At 38.1% G+C, this 18,990-nt stretch overlaps 1 protein-coding gene across 1 annotated transcript in view; it reads right to left on the bottom strand.

Moving 5' to 3' along the window:
* The window catches only part of RSU1 (Ras suppressor protein 1), a 101,788-nt gene that overhangs the window by 41,100 nt on the left and 41,698 nt on the right, over positions 1–18,990 (bottom strand). The window lies entirely within an intron of this gene.

The raw sequence follows: 18,990 nt of genomic DNA, 5'->3' as shown, positions 1-18,990 counted from the left end.
AGCCACACATGAATGATGCTATAAAGGTTTTATCAGAAAAAAAACCCCAATATTATTTGTCCAAAAAAGGTCAAGAATCATTATTTTATATCTAGCTATGAAAAACTCTCAAGCTACTAAATTAAACTGAAACATTTCATTTAGAAGTTTCACTGTGAAAGGTTAGGGGAACAGTTGCCTAAACTCCAATTAGTGCTGTATCCCGTGATTTTCACACACTAATTCACAAAGGTCCATTTTAATTAAAGGAAAAACACCAGGTCACTTTTGTTGGCATCATTAGGTGGAAAAAAACCTCCAAGACACCCAACAAACCAACAGCAAAAAAAAACCCCAAACAAAAAAACAGCAGGCACAAGCAGCTGTTTACCACTCTCTAATGCTGTAAATAACAATTACATTAAATTGAAGTTCAGGAACAAGGTCCAAAGTTTGAGTTAGTGTTACTCTTTACTGACTCTAAAAGTTTTTGAGATTGCAATAGAAAGAGCATTAAGCATTTCCCCTTAACAGAGTAGGTTCACAGGAAACCAAAGGATATACAAAAATTGATGACAGTATCACCTTGGCTGCTATTACAGAAGGACTGACCAAGGGTAGTTATTGGCCCAAATTGTCCATTATGTTGGTTAAAAAACAGGACTGAAAAACTTCCAGCCTTCCCTGGTAAAATTGATGTCGTGTTGTTCTGAGAGGGAAAAGGGCTGTTTGCCCTCTGAAGGAGAAAGGAAAGGTTAAGCTTTCCAAGTGGTCCATCTTTCATCCCCAAAACAATTGTGCTGACAGTAAACCATGAGCCTGCCACCACCTGGAGACTCACAGTAGCAACAAGTGTCACTGCTTGCAGAGACTTAATGAAGAAATTAATACCACTGGCTTGCTATTAACCTGTAAATGCAAACCCATCCTGGTGTCTCAGTAGCTTCCAGCCAGTCTGCTTCTTTTTGTGCTGGATATCCAGCAAGAGACGCCTTCTAATTACAAAACTCCCAGAAAGTTCATCAAGTATCTTTTATCTACACCGTTTGTGCTGGCAGGACAGATGGAAGAGGCTGTTTGGAGAACCATGATTGTCTCAAACTGCCACCCAACTAAAGGTGTAAAATGTTGGAATGCACACAGAGAAAATACCTTTGCTAACCATTGACAAACACTTTTACACAGACAGTTTGAGGCAGCTCAACCCTCTCAATCAGTGCATGGCTTGACATTCACTGCTACTGAGCTCTAAGGTTTCAGAATCCAGTCACTTCAGGTATATTTCTTGTCCACCTTTTGCTACAGCAAAATCTTCCAGTAACCACCATATGAACACTGATTTCTGTTATAACATCACTTCAGAGAAGGCATACTTCACATCAGGCATACAAACCATTATGAAAAGTTGGGAAGAGGCACAGGGTTAATTTGTGAGAGGAACTTTTCTGCCCAAGAGAAAATGAAGTTGAACAGTGAATTTTTCTAATGATCCTACTGTTCTGAACCACCGTATCACACGTTGTGTAAAGGAAAAAGACCTTTCATAGTATCCTGCTTAAAAGTTAACAGAGAAGGCAGCCCCCCAACCTGGTACATCACTCCTAAACATCTGAGCACAGGAACTAAATGAATAAACATCAGTGTGGAAAAATATTTTATTTAGTTTATATAAGGATGACCTCAGACAGCAGGAAGATAAATTAGCTGGCCAAAAAAGAAATTTTTTGGATTTCTCCTTATGGATACTTAAGCTTGACCAGCAAATTCAGCCAGACCCTCCCCAGAGAGATAAGGTAAACCAGATGTATTACATCATATTTCTTCTGGCTTTCCTCATTTCTCATTCGCCCCCCCTTTTATTTGCAGAACTAAGCCTTTGTGGAAGATTCACTCTTGCAGCAGTATTTCCTGTATCACTTGGAGTCTAAACAATTTTGATGCTTTGCAAAATCTTTTGATAAACACAACGATGCTGCACTTCTTTGGGAACATGGAATGCACAGCTGGGACTCTGTCTTTTGTTTGAATGAAAAGCAACTGCAGTATCTCAGGCCTTCTACAGGCAAACCATGGTCATGGCAGCAGTGGTCACAAAGCTGTTTGTCAGGCAGATTTGTCAAGGTTAATTTTTACACTGATCTGTTTGTTTTTTTCTTAAACTGCCTCATATTTAATTATAAACAGGAATCTTGAGTGTATTTCAGCAAGACATGAAATAATAACACCTAAGAAGGGACTGTTCCTTTATTCAACATCAAGAGATTTATCAAATGCAAAGTGTTCATCCCATGGTTTGCACCCAATTTCATTGGATTCTAACTGCTTTTGACAGCAAACAAAAAAAATTCTGCATCACCATGCAAATGGCAGCACAGTAGCCCATTTCTAAGTTATTCACCATAAAGCAAAAGATTTCAGCTACAACATCAGACTCCTCCAGCTTCATACAACAAGACCCAACAAATTTACAACTATTCCACACTGCAAATGTGGAAATGTTTTAAGCTGTATTTTTCTTTCTGAAAGCCAAACCTTTTCCTCTTGCAAATCACATTAAAAGAAAACCCCAAAAAACAATGTGGTTGGCAAAGTAAGATACATAGTATGTATCACCTTAGGTTTTCTTCTGCATGCATACTTCTACAGGCAGATTTTTTCATTTGAATTCTACTGGAAGAAAAGATGTCTGGCCTGCGTACACAACCGTGACTATCTTAAAAGTCACTCATGCTGCACATCATGTTGGTAGAAAGCTTCCCCATCCTTCTTCTTTTATTTCAGCAAAAGTTTGTTGCCCTGACAAGCTTGGGGGAAGTGTAAGACACCACACACTCCATAGGTATGTAACTGATTTTTGTAACTTTGCTAGGACATCTGTGGGTAAGCCATAAAAATGCATTATAAACATGTTTCACCACCATTTATTTTTAAAAGAACCAATTTATAGCTGTAAGGTGGAAAATAGATAAACCCATGGAATTTAATTAAATGCATAGCCCTAATTTTTCAATGTATATCCCTTTTTCATCTAAATAAACAATTTTTTAAAAAAAAGAACAGCAAACAATTATACATAGAAAATATGTGTACTGCTACTAAATCTTTTGAAAGCATTCTTAAATGTAAACTGCAAATACATGTTTTCAACAGATGCTGATAGGGGTTTTGGAAAATGCCCCAAGGATCATTCTAAAATTTAGAAAAATTTCCAATATAATGTCATGATAAAATGGGTAAGAAAATGTATTGAAGCAAGACATAAGAACAGAGCAGCTCATCTAGACTGCAACCTGTTATGAATAATTTTAATAAATATGCAAAGACTACATTCTGCCAAATCTAACAGCTAGTCAGTTGTAAACCTACAATACATTTTTAGGCTATAGTATGTGTGTACCTAGAATTACATAACTAATGATGATCCTCATGAATATAGTAATTTAGATTCTGCATTATCTACGTTTTGCATCAGTTCATCCCATTATTAATTTTGATAATCTCAGTATTTTACCTATTAATATTATTTTTACAAATTTATTTTCAACACAATTTTTAAAAAATTTCATGTCAACAGACTTCTGCACTTCAATGCTCATTGTTTTCTAAATCTATCCTTCTCCTGGTAAAGAATGAATTGAACTGAGTTAATGGATGCATTTACTGAACAATAGGCAATTTCAGCATTAAACCAAATGTATACAGGAAAGTGGGACAATATTTATGGACAGGTGAGCGTGTGGAGACACATATACCACAACATATAAACCTTTTAGAAATCTACCTCTATCCTTTTATTAGAAACACAGGAGATGTTTCACCTCATCGTAATCCATCCTTACTGTTCCAGTACATACTCTCTTCAGTGCTCATGTATATATTCCCATGCCAATGTACAAATACTTAAGTGAAAGCAGCCTTTCTGATTCCCTGCTCCATTGTCTGTGAGACATATGGAGAGGAAGATTTGGTGTGAAACACATCCTACTATTATCTAATATCACAAATCAGTCCTATACAGAAAAACCAGAATTACTAACGTTCACCCTTGATACGAGGGGCTCATTTTCTTACACATAAATGCTAATAACTTCTTCAGTGAGGAAATATTGAAAGTGACTCACACTACTTACTTTGTGAACACAGGCAAACTCTAGCAAACCAAGTTTCAGAGTAATAAAGCTAAACATTAAGCTTAATGAAGCAATGGAACTAAGTTGATGAATAATTGTATAAATTAGTGGATACAGGAGTTGCCAAGCAAAGGGAAGATGAATTTTCAATTAATGTCTGGCATTTATATGCTGAAAAGCAAATATTACAGAAAAAATAATAAAGTAGTGCAACACTTAAAAAGAAGCAACAATCAGTACAGCCATAACTCAGTGGGAATCCCAACACAACACCAATGTGTAAAAGGCCATTGTTTATCTTTGCAAACTGAAGTGTCGAAATATTTATGATTGCTCAAGTCACTGTCACTAGTCTAGTAAGATGCATTTGTAGATTTCAGGTTGGTTGATAAGAAACCTTACCTGCAAACTCTCCTCCATAAAACAATGTGGGATGTACAGATTATTGCAATGCTTAAACACATATCTGCCCCATCCAAAGCTATGAATCTATGCAGTCAATCACTTGGAATTGATACATCATTAGCAGCCAGATTTTGACCAAACACATTCAACCCTCAACAGCTTCCAATAAAAATGCAAGGTACAAGAGACAACCTCATGAAAATGAAAACACCATTGGTCCCTCGAGTTCTCCATACTAGAGCAGCTCTTGACTCTTTCCATCAGTGGTTAGTCCCATGGAAGGGGCTGTGAGATCTTGGACCTAAACTCTGTTTGACCTCTGTGTGCTGAAGAGTAGATCTTTATGCCTTTGTCGTGTCTGTGGCACTCATGAAAATCCCGGTGAAGTTATGGAGAACAAAGCCCTGGGCAGACAGATTTCACACTGGGAATGAAGCGAACAGGGTTCCCAGTGAAGGGAACAAACAGAACTGTGTGCTCCAATGCTGGTCTGCACTGACTGGCTGATTTCTTAGCAGCCATCTGACCTGCCAATTCTCCACTGCAAATCCACGCACACCTTTGTCTACTGGTACAGTTTTTGGAGGTCATGGCCCTGAGGTGAAGACAGCTTGTCTTGAGATCTTTGAAAAGTCACTAAACTTACACGAGATCTGTGACAGACATGGAACTGGGATTCTATCCCACACCTTGTTAGCTTCTGGATACCTCTCCAGTTTAAAGAAGGACTTGAAACTCAAATGACCACTAAACTATTCATCCAGTGGATGCTTTCAAATTTACTCTAGGAAAAATCTACTCATACCATACATGTATTTCAAGTAAGTCTCCCAAGCCACTGTTCAAATCACAGCCTTTAATCCACTGAATTTAACAGGTCTTTTAACTGTAGTTTTCTATTTTCTACCAAAAAGCTGTGCCAAACATGGACCAGTCTAAACCCCAGTCTATCTTAAAATCAAGAGCAGAGAAGATCAGTTCTTTCTATTCTGAATGCAAATAATACTGAGTAGCAGCCACATAAAAAGTACACAGAGATAGTTCGTTATTTTGACATGTTAATGACAAATACAACAGGTTAGAAATTCCATGTCTTATTATAGATTTGTCCCAAGAATAAGAGAGAAGATAAAATTCTACTCTTCCAGAAAGATTCACACAGATTAAACTGTAAGTAGGGCAACAAAGAAAGAAAATGTGCAGCTGCAGTTAGATGTTAGCATTGACTGACTACTGAATGTTACCAGTATGTTTTAAAACCACACTTTTAAAGCTGTATCTTGATGAAAAATAAGAGAACTGTATCTAGTTCCCTTACACCTTGCATACACAGCAAAGTGAACAACCCACACCAACCATTTTCAGTCATAACTCACTTAACTGGAATCAGACCAGTGAGGCAAACATTAAAGGCTACAAGACAAGAGCATTTCTGTAAGCAGCTCATCCCAGAGGCGGCCTTATTTTCAGTCACACTTAGGACCACAAACACAGGAAAAGATAATGCTGAAGTTAAATGTTTCTGCTGGGAAGCATGCATTGAGTGGAATAGGGAACAGTAGGGTTTCTTTTGTATTGTTCACAGTTCTGCATCACTTGGTAGCCATCCAGAAACATCCTTTCTTGTTATTAACACAGAATAAATTCAATCTCCGTTCAGTTATTTTTTATTACACAAAACATATGAAAGCTACCTACAAGAATTCCATTAATGACACTTGTGTATTTTCAGCATCACCAGATTAATGTGAAAGACAGGCAGTTGGAAATTCCTCCTTCCCCTATTTTCTGAACACAAGAAAAATCCAGACTTCCAATTAGCTTGCTGATGTTGGGTGGGGTTAATTTTTCAGTTCTTAAAAGCACTTGTGCTCTCTTCCTAGGAGGTTTGCTTCATTGGCGCATGAAGCAGACTCAGGTTCTCCTCCTCGTGCCTCTGGACACATGGCTGAGGGGCTGATGTCACCAGCCCCTGGAGCTTAAACCAGCTTCAGCTGGGCCACCTCTGCTGTGGCTGCACTGCTGCTTCTGGGCTAGTGCTGGCTGCCAGGCACCGAGCTCAAGGGGTAATTCAGACTAGAGATGCCAAAATAAGTTTCCCACAATATCAGCCCCTGAAAACCCTTGCTTCATGGTCACATTAGAGCTAGCACCAGCTAGAGCACACAGGAGCCTGGCATCAGCAACAGTGGTGCCCAAGGACCCAGCCCTTCCCCTCTGGGCCTCAAGAGCTTGGCTTAGTTATTTGGTGAATGACTCGGTCCCTGAGGTGCTCAGTTCACTACAGGGACAGCCTAAAGTGACTCTTTGTTCTCATGACTGCTTCACTCACAGATATATATATATATCTACATGTGTCTGTGTGTGTCTATGTACGTACGTATGTGTGTATATATTTATATATATATATATATATAAAGAAGAAGAAACATCCTGTACTAAAGGCAGCAATTGTGTCATGGTCATGAGTACTTTAATGAAAATGCAAGCAGAACATCTGACTCCAGCACTAAATGCAATACACAAGTGTCAAAAGCATGTAGTCTTGAATGATCTTTTACATGCCACTTTGTTCACCCTATTAAGATGCTAGTTGTTTCTTTGATTTATCTGATAATAAATTTTTTATGACTAGTGAGTCTCATAAAAATTGCTCTGGTGCTGACTACTTTGATTAATAAGACCAAAGAATCGAAACTGTCAGAAATTCATGGGCAAGAGTAAATTACTGCCAAACATAGATTTAGATATTCCATAAAGTATAGACTAAAAAAGGTTGATTTGGTAATTTTATCTTGCATCAATTTGCTTGATATAATTTATAGTCAGGATCAGCACTGTCATTCCTTGCATACCTTTTCTTTTTTAAAAGTCAACAATAGTGTAAATCTGAATTTTTGAGAAATTAACAGGAGACAGAACATCCCAATACCCAGAACTCACATTTGGAATTTAGCTCGGAAATTAGATCCAGTTGAAAGGTGACTAAACCCCATGTTCTAAGAGCTGCAGCTTTTTTAAGCAAAATCCCTTTTACATTAAGAATCAAAACTGACACACATTTATTCATGCCTAAATTCTATACTGTGGTCTTCCTTCCTTGGAGTCTTTGTAGGTAGCAGGTTCTTGCAACACACCTTTAAAGAGTTCTGGATCCCACTCTCTTACCTTGGATGATTCCCAAAACATTTGATGTGCAGAAAGCACCCCAGAATGTGAATACAGATCAAGCATATCCTCCTCCTACCAAGAGGAACCACACTTACAGCACTGGGTAGAGGATTTGCTCCATTTACTTCTGCATATATTTACCATCCTGCAACAGCAATTTGGTGCAAGATGTATTTTTATAGGATTGAAAACCTACCTGATCAAAGATTACTACAGATAACCAAAAGGATTTAGGGAATCACTGTTCCACATTCAGTGAAACAAATGCTACTGTTTACATTCAGCACTGGAGACAGCTTTTTAAAACACGTGGCAAAACAATGAAGAGGGCTAATATTCCTGCATTAATTATTATTGCTTTTGTGGTGCCAGAGCAAGTGAAATGGTCAGTACACTATGTGATCCTATTTACTGTTTATGCTCCTGCACACTTCACTTTAGACTTCAACTTCTTTTTCCAGTCAAGTGTAATATAGAAGAAAAATTACAGGGTATTTTTTGCCTGGCATATTTGATACTGACTTTCAGTATATCAAATTTTCAGGATTCAATAATTAAAGTGGTTGGGCACAGAATACAAACAAAGACATCCAAAGCTGTAGTCAAAATGTGTTGCCTACACAGGACCTAAATTTGATTACTCCCCGCTTTAACAGTAGGGCATTTCTTGTTTGATCAGAGGAAAGCATTCAAATGCAGGGCAGAAATCCTGTGTCATATATAGCAGAAGTTCTTGCTTTTCAGCTTATATTTTCAAAAAAAAAAGTTAATTTTAATGACAGGAATTTAAAATGAAATCTGATCATAACCATTTTCCACACTATGTTTTAGGTGTACAGGGCTGTAAAAGTGCATATGAACAGGATGACAGTGATACCTGTTAAAATAAAATCATGGCTTTAAAAAAGTTTATCAGAGTTTGTATTACAAGTGGCTACAGCAAAATACACCAGAATAATTCCAACCTCAGCCTTCCACTGGATAAACGGCTGATAAAGGCAATCATAATATTAGGGATGCCTCTCCATCTAGCTGATAGCCCTCACCAGAAGGGTAAAAAATTGCTAAAGATCACACAAAAACCTGAAATAATGTGAAACCGAAGGAAGAAACTGGAGTTCAATAAAAACCAGCATGCAATAAAACAGATATGACTGCATAGAGAATAGAAATTGCAGACAGATCTGCTTGATTATAAAAGCGCCACTTTTAAATTTATTTCTCAAATAAAACCAGCAAATGTGTGCAGTAACTCTTCTTGTTTGGTTATAAAGAACCAATCTGAAGAAGAAAACAAGAAAGCAAATCAACTGAATTTTGAAGATTACAAAGGGTTAAGAGACCACTATTTACTGTTAGCTGCACCATTTTACCAGAAACACCTTATTAAGTGGAATTAGGCCTCAATTAGTATTGCTCTGTCTGCCAGTTCCAACCTATTCTTCACCCTCTTGCTGTCTCAAGGATTTCCTTTAAAATGCTCTATTCTTTTTTACCTACTGTGAAGTCCAAATTCTGCTCCCCGCAATATCCCCTCCAACATACAAAAAACCCCCAAAACAGAACAAAACAAAACCAAAGAAACTAAAACCAAAAACACGTACAAAAAAAACCCCCAAAAAACAACAGAAAACCTAAACAAACAAAAAACAAACCCAAAATCAAAACACAAACAAGATTAGGTGAGTTACCCTCAAAGGATATCAGCTTAATTTCTGAAGAGCATCTATTTTGAACATACTGCCTTTGGTTGGCAACAACGCCCCCCAGAAATGCTGAGAGAACCCCCTGAATCCATTGGAGATGATGGACTCACCATGCCCACAGTAGTCAGGGCAGCAGAACACACTATTGGATACAAGGCCACACCAGAACTGTGGCAGTTCTGGTAAAGTCTAAAATCCGGCAAGAGATCATTACCTTTGGATACTACACACCGTGTCTTAAAATCCATCATGGATCATACAATAACCTTTACACTGAGATGTTGCTCTAAAACACACCTTCCCAGAAAGCATCCTGAGGCAATTGGAGCACAATAAAAGAAAAATGAATAGTTTACTTTCCCTGGAAGCTTGCCCTAAAGCTGTACCTTGCTTTCCTTTCCTCATCTGCTTGACTTCTGCTCTCAAATAATCCAGACGTCCGTATTGAAACACATTTTTAACATCCCTTTAAAACTACTGATACCAGAATGAATTCAGCATCAGCCCCAGCTGATGTCAGATTAGTGAGTATGGGAATAAGAACTTACTACTTGTCACATCAGCTGGGGCTGATGCTGAATTCAGCCAAACCTTTCGGATATAACACTCAATTGTGAGCTGATAGTGCACTTTGGCTATATCTCTTAAAATGTTTTTCAGGTCTGACTGCATTCTGGAAAGATGTATCCACTTGTTTTTATCTCCTCCTGTAATCCTAACCACATAATATACATATACACAGATAAACAATTCTTCATTAAGCTGCTTTAAAATACACTGAGTATAGGCACAGTTCATTAAATCACACAGGACAGCCCGTGCCTTCACTGTTATCTTTCACCAACTTCCAGGTCATCAAAAACAACTGTGTACTTCCTTCCAAATACCCGAAAAGAACATTTAATGACTTCAGGTCAGATCTCTGCGGGCCTCACCAGAAACATTCTCTTTGGTTATTGTCTCCCAAGACCTATGAGGGTGTTGATAATTCTTCTTAATGCTTTATTGAAACTATTCAGTGCTCATTTTCTAGTGACAATGTTGTGCAGCTGTACAAGCTAAATGCCTTATAAAATTCTATGGTTAGAGAGTTGCCTTGACCAACCAAACATACAATATTTATAATATTTAATATTTCTTTACGAAAAAAATTCTCAAAATCACAGTCGTACTTTAAAGAGCATTAATGACATTCATATTACAGTCACTTTCATCACTAGTAGAATCCCATGTCTCTTTCTCACTATTTAAACCAAAATTAATTTCAGAGTAAACTAGTTCATTATAACCCAATTGGTCTATTCACCTTCCTTGATGCTGAAAAAATACTAGCACTTCTGTCACTTTTTGGGTCTTTCATTGACACAGTAATTTGATTAAGACAGAACTTGGGTGAGTCCAGACTCTGTCAGTCAAGTCTTCTAAACCTCCTGGGTGTATGCCCAGAGGCTTGGATGTTTAAAACCATTTCTCACAACAAAATGTTGGTCAGGCTTCTACTTGAGGGACTGAGAAATAACTCATCTTCCCTAAATTATCACCCAGCTTGCACTGAACAGAAGAATAACAGAACATGACTTTCCTTCCCTTGTCATTAATAATCTATCACAGTTGAGGAAAGGGCCCATTTAGTTTCCAAGATTTATCATAATCAGATAGTTATAAGTAGTCTCTCCAACGGGTAAGAGACAGATCCCACTTTGGATTGGCCCTCTTTCCCACTGCAGAAACTTGTTTCAATCTCCTCTATCATTTTTCCTGCCCAAGGTGCCACTTGCCTGCAGCTGCACATCTTACTCTGCTTGCCTGCTTATATCCCAAGGTTCTAGGGGGTCTAAGAAGCTGTTCTCTACGCCAGATCCTTGATTCTGCTGCTTTCCAGTTTCTTTTGTACACCTCTACTTATTACTCATTTTGGATTTATCATAATTACCACTGATTTTTAACTCAGCTACTAATCTTGCCTTGCCCTATAGTTTGATGCTACTTTGTATTGTTTCCCTACTCAAACCATGTATCCTTCTTGGGTTTCCCCAGCTTTGGTTTCAGCTTCTGCACTTAACTCACTTCATTCCAGTTTCACTTCTAACAGAGCTCCAGATGTCTGCCCCAGTGACATAAACTCTAGGTTATCATCCTTGACATGGCAAATGGATTACTGCATAATATTCTAAACTTTTATATGAAGTTCTTATCAAAGGGAACAGCAGAATCAGTAGTTACACCAATATTTATATGTGCAGTATCTATATCTGTCAGGTACATCAGTGATAGCTTTGGTTTTATTACATATCCATCTTAGCAATATATAAACAAAAATATACAGACATAATGTTTTTATTGTTTATCTTTCGACATGGGTTCCAGTTAGCTCTTCTTTAGGGAAGAGTTACAGATTTGCATGTAAATGTTGTCTAAAGATGTCAGGACTCTGAGTCATCTATTTTCACTGTTGAAAATAATGTACTAATATATTTATCAATTTTTAAAATACAGCCAATAAATACAACATGTGGTTGGGATACAAATCAGCATTTTCATATAAAATATACAGTACCATGTCTTCAATACAATAGAACCAAACATAGATGACATTTTTATATTTCCCCACATCAGGGTGAGAATAGATTTTTATTGGTAAATTTAAATTTTTTTACTGGTACGTGATCAAAATATGTGAATCAGGACTATTCACACTTGTTTACTTCCGAGCTATGATGGATCTTGCTTCTTGCCATCCTTTGAGAGAAGCTCAATTTGTCATGAGCTCATCTTCACAGGAGATGTGGCATCTCAGAAATTCCCACCTAACATAGATCATAGAGGTCATCTTTCTTCCACTACCTTTACCCAGTCTTAAACCATGCTCAAATAAATGAGGTCACAGCTACCACTGGCATAGATGTTACATCCATGTCAGGGGTGAAACAGTAAAGATGCCAGGCTAAAAAGGCACTGAAATATTTGTGAGCTCCAGTAATGGAATGTTGGACACACAACATCACCTTAATTCTTGTACAGGCCCAGGACAATCAGAGTGCAAATGAGGAAGGAAAAGAGGTGCTCACTAATGGTGCCTGCTGTGAGTGTATGAACATGAGCAATCCCTCTAAGAACAGTGAGAATACTGGTTCTAGAAGTATTTGTAGAGCTGCATCTAAGAGAAAACTAATGCATGAAATCTTTTATTCCACTGCCCTGGTTTTGTCTCGGGTACAGTTAATTTTCTCCCTAGTACCTGGTACAGTGCAGTGTTTTGGATGCAGGATGAGAATAATGTTGGTAACACAGTGATGTTTTGGTTGTTGCTGAGTAGTGTTTGCACTGAGCCAAGCACTTTTCAGTATCTCATGCTCTGAACATGAGGAGCTGCACAAGAATCTGGGGAAGGGGGGGGGAGAACACCTTGGGGACAGTTGCACAAACTGGCCACAGGGATATTCCACACCACAGAACATCCATACCCAGAGGAGAAACTGGGAGGAGTTGGTCAAAAGAGACTGACTGCTGCTCAGGAATGGGCTCAGCCTTGGTCAGTGGGTAGTGAGCAATTGTATTGTGCAACAATTGCTGGGGTTAATTCTTTTGTTTTTTTCATTACTACTATTATTATATTTTAATGTCAGTAGTATTTTCGTGTGTATTTTGTTTCAATTATTGAATTGCTCTTATCTCAACTCAAGCTTTTTCCTTTCTTGATTCTCCTCTCCATCCCACGGGGTGCAGGGGAAGGAGTGAACAGCCATGTGCTTCTGAATTGCTGTCTGGGGTTTTAACCACTGCATCCACAAACTACCAGAGAATACTAGAGACAAAATCAAAGAAAAATAAAGAACGTAAATGGCATTTATTATGGCCTGTCTTTCTGAGCAAGCCAGGGTAGACTCACTATCCAAGTGAGTCTATCCAGAACAATCCAAGTTCTTTAGATGTTTACTGACCTCTGTGGATCACACAAACAGCTGAGGCATCTGACAGAGCTCTGCTGAATCGGATCTACAGATGTTTCAAGCAACTGGTCTGTGTTCTTCTATATGATCCTTATACCCCCAAGAAGTACAGAAGACAAACCATTTGATATTAGACCTGAAATTAACTGTACCCAGTTCTTTTTGCTACCATCACAAGATTAGACAATGACTGGGTAATTTAATTTTACTTAAGAGATAGCCAAAGAAAAGGATTCTCTCTAGGTATCTCCACAGCCTAAGTGCAAAAACAAGTCAGTAAGACTTTCATAACCTCAAATGATTTTTTCCTCATATATAACTTATAACAATTATAAGTTATATATAATGAATATATAACTTATAATTGTTGTAAGTTATAACAGTTCTTAGGCTATGAAAAATTGTCAGCAATTATAAACTACTGTACAAAACTGCCATACATGTTTACTTAAACAGGTTATTAAATGGAGGAATATGCATAATTATTCTTCATAGTAACATAAGAAAGAGCTTTGCCTCCTTTAATTTAATATCAGAGGCACTCTGCAGTTACCTGAATATATATGGGGGTGTCATCAGAATTTTTCACTCAACTATCAGGAAATGTGAATGCAAGCTCTGCCTACATCACAGACATGCTGTCCTCTGCCACAAGAAATCACGTCATGTACTCCTGCCCAACTGATTGGGGCTCACTGAAACAAGATTTTGGCCTTCATTTCTTCTGTTGGACGACTATTTCTATCAGAAGCTTATTTATTACCTTGCTCCCTTAATAATTAGAGGGCTTCCATCAAACATACACCTGACCAGCTTATTATTATTTGTTCCTATGTCCACCATTTTTTATGCCTTAAATGAAATTTCTTCTTCCTCCTCTCCCCTCCAATGACAGCCATAAGCTCTGTTATCAGGCTTGACTTTGCTAAATAAATATCTGTTCATTTCACTATCCTATTATATTTTCACACTTTTTCTGCACCTGCCTGAATTCACCTTTTATGAACATGATGACCACAACTGCAAAATATTTCCTTTTCTGTACTGGAAAATTTCCACTCTTTTAGCCAAGCTCTGTGGACCGTGCTTATCTTTCTCTCCTCCTCACTCCAGCATATCACACTGGTGGCTCGCCTGCAACTAATACAGCCAAGCCTTCCTCTTTGTTTGCTAATTCTTACTGAGTGGTATGCTGATTCTTTTTTATGCTGCTAGCTTTGCACCATCAGCAAACACAGTTCAAATACTCCTGCTTTTTGTGCCAGCACAAAAAAATCAGATTCTTGAAGGTCCTAGGCTGTGCTGCACAAGTAACACCATTTCAGGACTATCTCCCTTCCTATCAGTTCAACTTGATGATGCCTCCCTATCAACTGCTGCCAATTCCCACTTTCCCAACGTGCTTCCCAAGAACCAACACATGGATTCTTCACTTGTTTGACCTCTTTTCCACTCCTTAATAGGTGGTTTTACTGATTATCATCTTTACGTTATTGGACAGCACCAACCACGCAGCTGGCCTAACTTAACTTATACAGGCTTAACAACTGTGGACTAAGATCACCAGTTATTTCAAGATACTATTTGTATTTTAGTGCACTACTCTGAGTATCTTGCCAGGCTCCTTGAGTTGTTAAAAATAAATCCTGAAATACTCTTCATTAATGTAATCCAGATGAAGAATCTGCTCCTTCACGACCTGTGTCTGTTGCCCTGGAAGCAGCTGCTGCATAATAGTGGGGTTCAGAACAACTCATTGCCAAGAAGCTGAGGAGATTGTCTCTACACAGAGGGTTGAATCAAGAGTGGATTTTTCCACACTGTCACTGCTTATGAAATGGGGTTTTCAATTACAATGCTCAGCACAGAGCAAGCTGCCCAGGGAAGCCTATGTTCCAAGGCTGTCCAGCGATGTATGCTCAGCACTGCATTTGTCAAACCATTTCCCCCACTAAGAGTTCATGTGTCAGTCTTGAAAATGGCTTGCTCTTCTACTACCTTTCCCGATGGAAATGTGAAAAGTGCAACTTGCTTCCTTTCACAAAACATCTTGTTGAGACTCTTGACTCCAAACTGACTGCCTTGTGGGGAAAACCTGCTTTCTAGAGACTTAAAAATGGTGTGACTATTCTATTCTATTGTAATTCTGTACATTGTAATGTATTCTATTGTAATTCTGCCTCACTGGAATATGGAGATCATACAGGGAAACAACAATCATTAAAATCATGAAGTGTTAAAAGAGGATTGCTGGGTTTAAGGGCAGTGCATTTAAAAAATGCGCTCAGAACCCAGCAATTTCTTTTATTTTAGCTGGGATTACACTATCAGCTGTTGATGTCTGCAACAGATTCTGCTGTGATAAAATCAAAATTACTGTTCTTTCTGTTACAAACATGTGAAGAGTAAGTTCCACATGAAGATAGATCAAGAGCACATAAATAATTCCAGAAATATACCCAAAAAGCATCTTTCTGGACTAACATTGCTGTAAATGCCAGCAACCAAACCCACCCACTGGTACCAATTGTACATCTCAGTTTTATCTCATCTTAAATCAATGATTATCTTATATAAATCCTAAGGAACATCCTAAGGAACTAGAATTTTATTCTTCATAGGAGCTTAATTCATTGTTTTCTTTCAAACATTAAAGTCTGTCTGCACTTATCTAAGTACATTGTGACCACTAAATCACACAATACATCATCTCTTTGTCAGTATCCTAGACAGAGAAGACCCTCTGAGAATATGCTTACAACATAAAGGTCACTCTGAAAGTTGACTAAAGGCATGAATAAAAAAATAAAACATTTAGTTAAGCCCTTTGAGGAGACAAGGTTGCCATTATCCCTCACTGTTTAAGCAAGCCCTTCAACTCCTTTCAACACTATCATAACATCAGACAGCGAGTTTAATGGCAGCTCCTGAGTATAAACAGAATCAAAGCCAAAATTCAGCTTACTAAAGTTTCAGAAAGTTACACAGCAGAGAGAGATTAAGAATCATTACACACTTGGCAAACTGACCTATTTCCAAACGATGCTGTCACCAGATGAAATGTGCAGTGGGCGTATTTTAGCCAACAAAAGCTAGCAAAGTGCCAAGAGCTGCTGAATTTCCTGTTAAGAATTAAGAGCCCCTCCACACACATTTTCCAGCACAATATATGGCCCATCTTTTTGTCAAGTCTTCCTTGAAAAATTAGGGTTGAAAAAAAATCACTGGGCACCATTTCTCATGAAAGGTAAGGAAATTAAAGGAAATGAAAGAAGCTACAAAGTAAGATGAGCTGATCTGAGGGTCTCAATGGTTAACATGCTTCTGAAGTGAAGTGCAATTCCAGTTTTATACTTGGTGCATGAGAACCATGTAAAACAGGAGTGTGGAAATGTAAAAGTATGCAAGACAAATGACATTTTATCTTTAGACATAATCATCCCTCATGGGTGTCATCCCTACTTATCAATTAATCACTAGAGCATGAATATCCCAAGACAAGGCTAAAAATGGGATGTAATTTTTCACTAAATATGCTTGAAACAGCCAGTACATTTCACAAAGGAAAAGAAGAGGTTTGTGATCTACTTGGTAGCTGCTTCCCAAGTTCAGCCTCACAGAATGTGGATGGAGATCCCTGACACTGACTGCAGTGATGGCTTGTGCCAGTCATCAGCAGAAACCTCAAGGTTTATTTACATGACTGCAAGTGAGGGCACTGCCAGGACCTAATGAGTTACTGATTTCTGGCTAAGTTAAGAGCAACTGAGCAAACAAAGTTCTAGCCATTGCAAACACAAAATAAAAGTTATTAGCATAATCCCCTTAGTGAAAATGCAACCTGGTGAACCTCTGAAACCTGGCACTTCAGACTGTATGAGCAAGCCTACCCTCACTGTCTTAGCCAGCCTAGACAATATGAAACATGTGAAAAAAGGAAAGTCAGTATTTCTAATCAGCTAGCAAAAACAACGGGCACAGGGAAACAAATCTCTCTCTCTGGAGTTCAAAATTCATCTGCCACACAGATGCACAGTTCTGGTTTATGAGAGCCTCTATCTTCCAGTACCTGAAAGCAAACTTACTGGTCTGATGGTCAGCTGCTGATCTATGTTCTATCTTCTTAGTGTGGCAAGTGAGGTTAGCTAAGCAGCAACCTTTCCAATAATTCATTTAATGAAAAGCCTACTGCTTTGCCTCCCAGTAAGTTTATCTGTCTTGATCTATCAAATGTTGGAAGATTTTTTTATTTTGGCAGAATGAGCAATAAAACACATGAAAACTCAAGAACTTGACTTTTCTTATTTAGATACCCACAGGGGAAAATACAAAGTTCACACATCAACCTTGTGTTTTGCTTAATAGGAAAAAGACACGCTACCTGTTCAAGGGCTCTGAAAGAAAAAGGCAGCTGAAGAAGCTGTATGGTCATTAGTAGGAAAAGATCAAAATTCTACCACAAAACCAGTTTAATTTCTTCTGAGTGTACAGCCTATCTGCTTTTGTGCATAACAATGCTACTAGACCTGTTACCTAGACCATGCCACTGCTTTTGAGTGTTAACTCCTAAACCAAATGAGATCAGAGGAATGTCTTTAGGACATGGCATCCCAGTAATTCTCAATCACATATTTACAGGAAACTGGAAACAGAAAGGACAATCTTTTCTCAGGAGAGAAATCCATGAACTCTCTTTTTGGCAAGGCAAACAAGGAAAATCAAGACTCAAAAAAAGTTACTACTGGTTTTCTAAGAAATCATACTGATACTTTTTATTTATCATTTTAATATAAAATGGTCACATGCTGAAAATCTAAAATTGACACATAATTATCTCCATGCATTTGGTTTCTGTCACTAAACTTTAAAAATTATGACACATTAATGAAATAAATTTTTAAGATCAAAGTAGAAATCATGAATAAGACACAGAAAGATTATTTGATTTTGATTTTTCTCCCTATGAATGATTAGAGTCTGATTCTGCTTACACCAATAATTATACAGGTTTCAATTATTTACTGAGGAAAACATAAAAATTGGCCCATTAGCCAATAAGACACTGCTACACCTAGCAAAGAGTAAGACAACAAACCTAATATGGCTAACTTAGAACAAAGAACAACAGCTGAGGAAACTGATGAAATACAGAACCTTCTTGTCAGTTTTGATTACACCAGGAAAGTTGCCAGGGCAGTTTAATATAACCAGAGTTAGACGTTTTAATTTTTTTAAAAAGAATTATAGATACATAATAACAGCTTCCCCCCCCATCCCCCTCCCCAGCAAGCAAATATGAGTCAAATTCTCAAAACTGCACTTAAAATTTTGCTGTCTTCACGATGCCCAGAGTGGTCCCTGAGAGAAGTGCATGAGGGTCCCTAAACCACACTGCTCAGCAAAGAGAAATATAAAACTGACAATACAAAACAAAATTATCAAGCATGATCAAGGAGCTGAGATGCAGGCACACAGTGAACAGTGGGGAGGCATGGTCCAAGGAGACAGGCAGCTGCTTCCCTACACCATGTCTGTAGTACAGAGTACTACTGCAAGAAGGGTGTTGCAGCCTACTTAAATCTATGAATAAATCTGTCTTGAGAACACGAATCACAGCATAAATATCAGCACCCTTCTGAGACACGCAAT

This window comes from Zonotrichia leucophrys, chromosome 2 (genome assembly GCF_028769735.1).
Source record: "Zonotrichia leucophrys gambelii isolate GWCS_2022_RI chromosome 2, RI_Zleu_2.0, whole genome shotgun sequence".
Taxonomy (NCBI): Eukaryota; Metazoa; Chordata; class Aves; order Passeriformes; family Passerellidae; genus Zonotrichia; species Zonotrichia leucophrys.
This window is presented reverse-complemented; position numbering and strand designations above follow the sequence as displayed.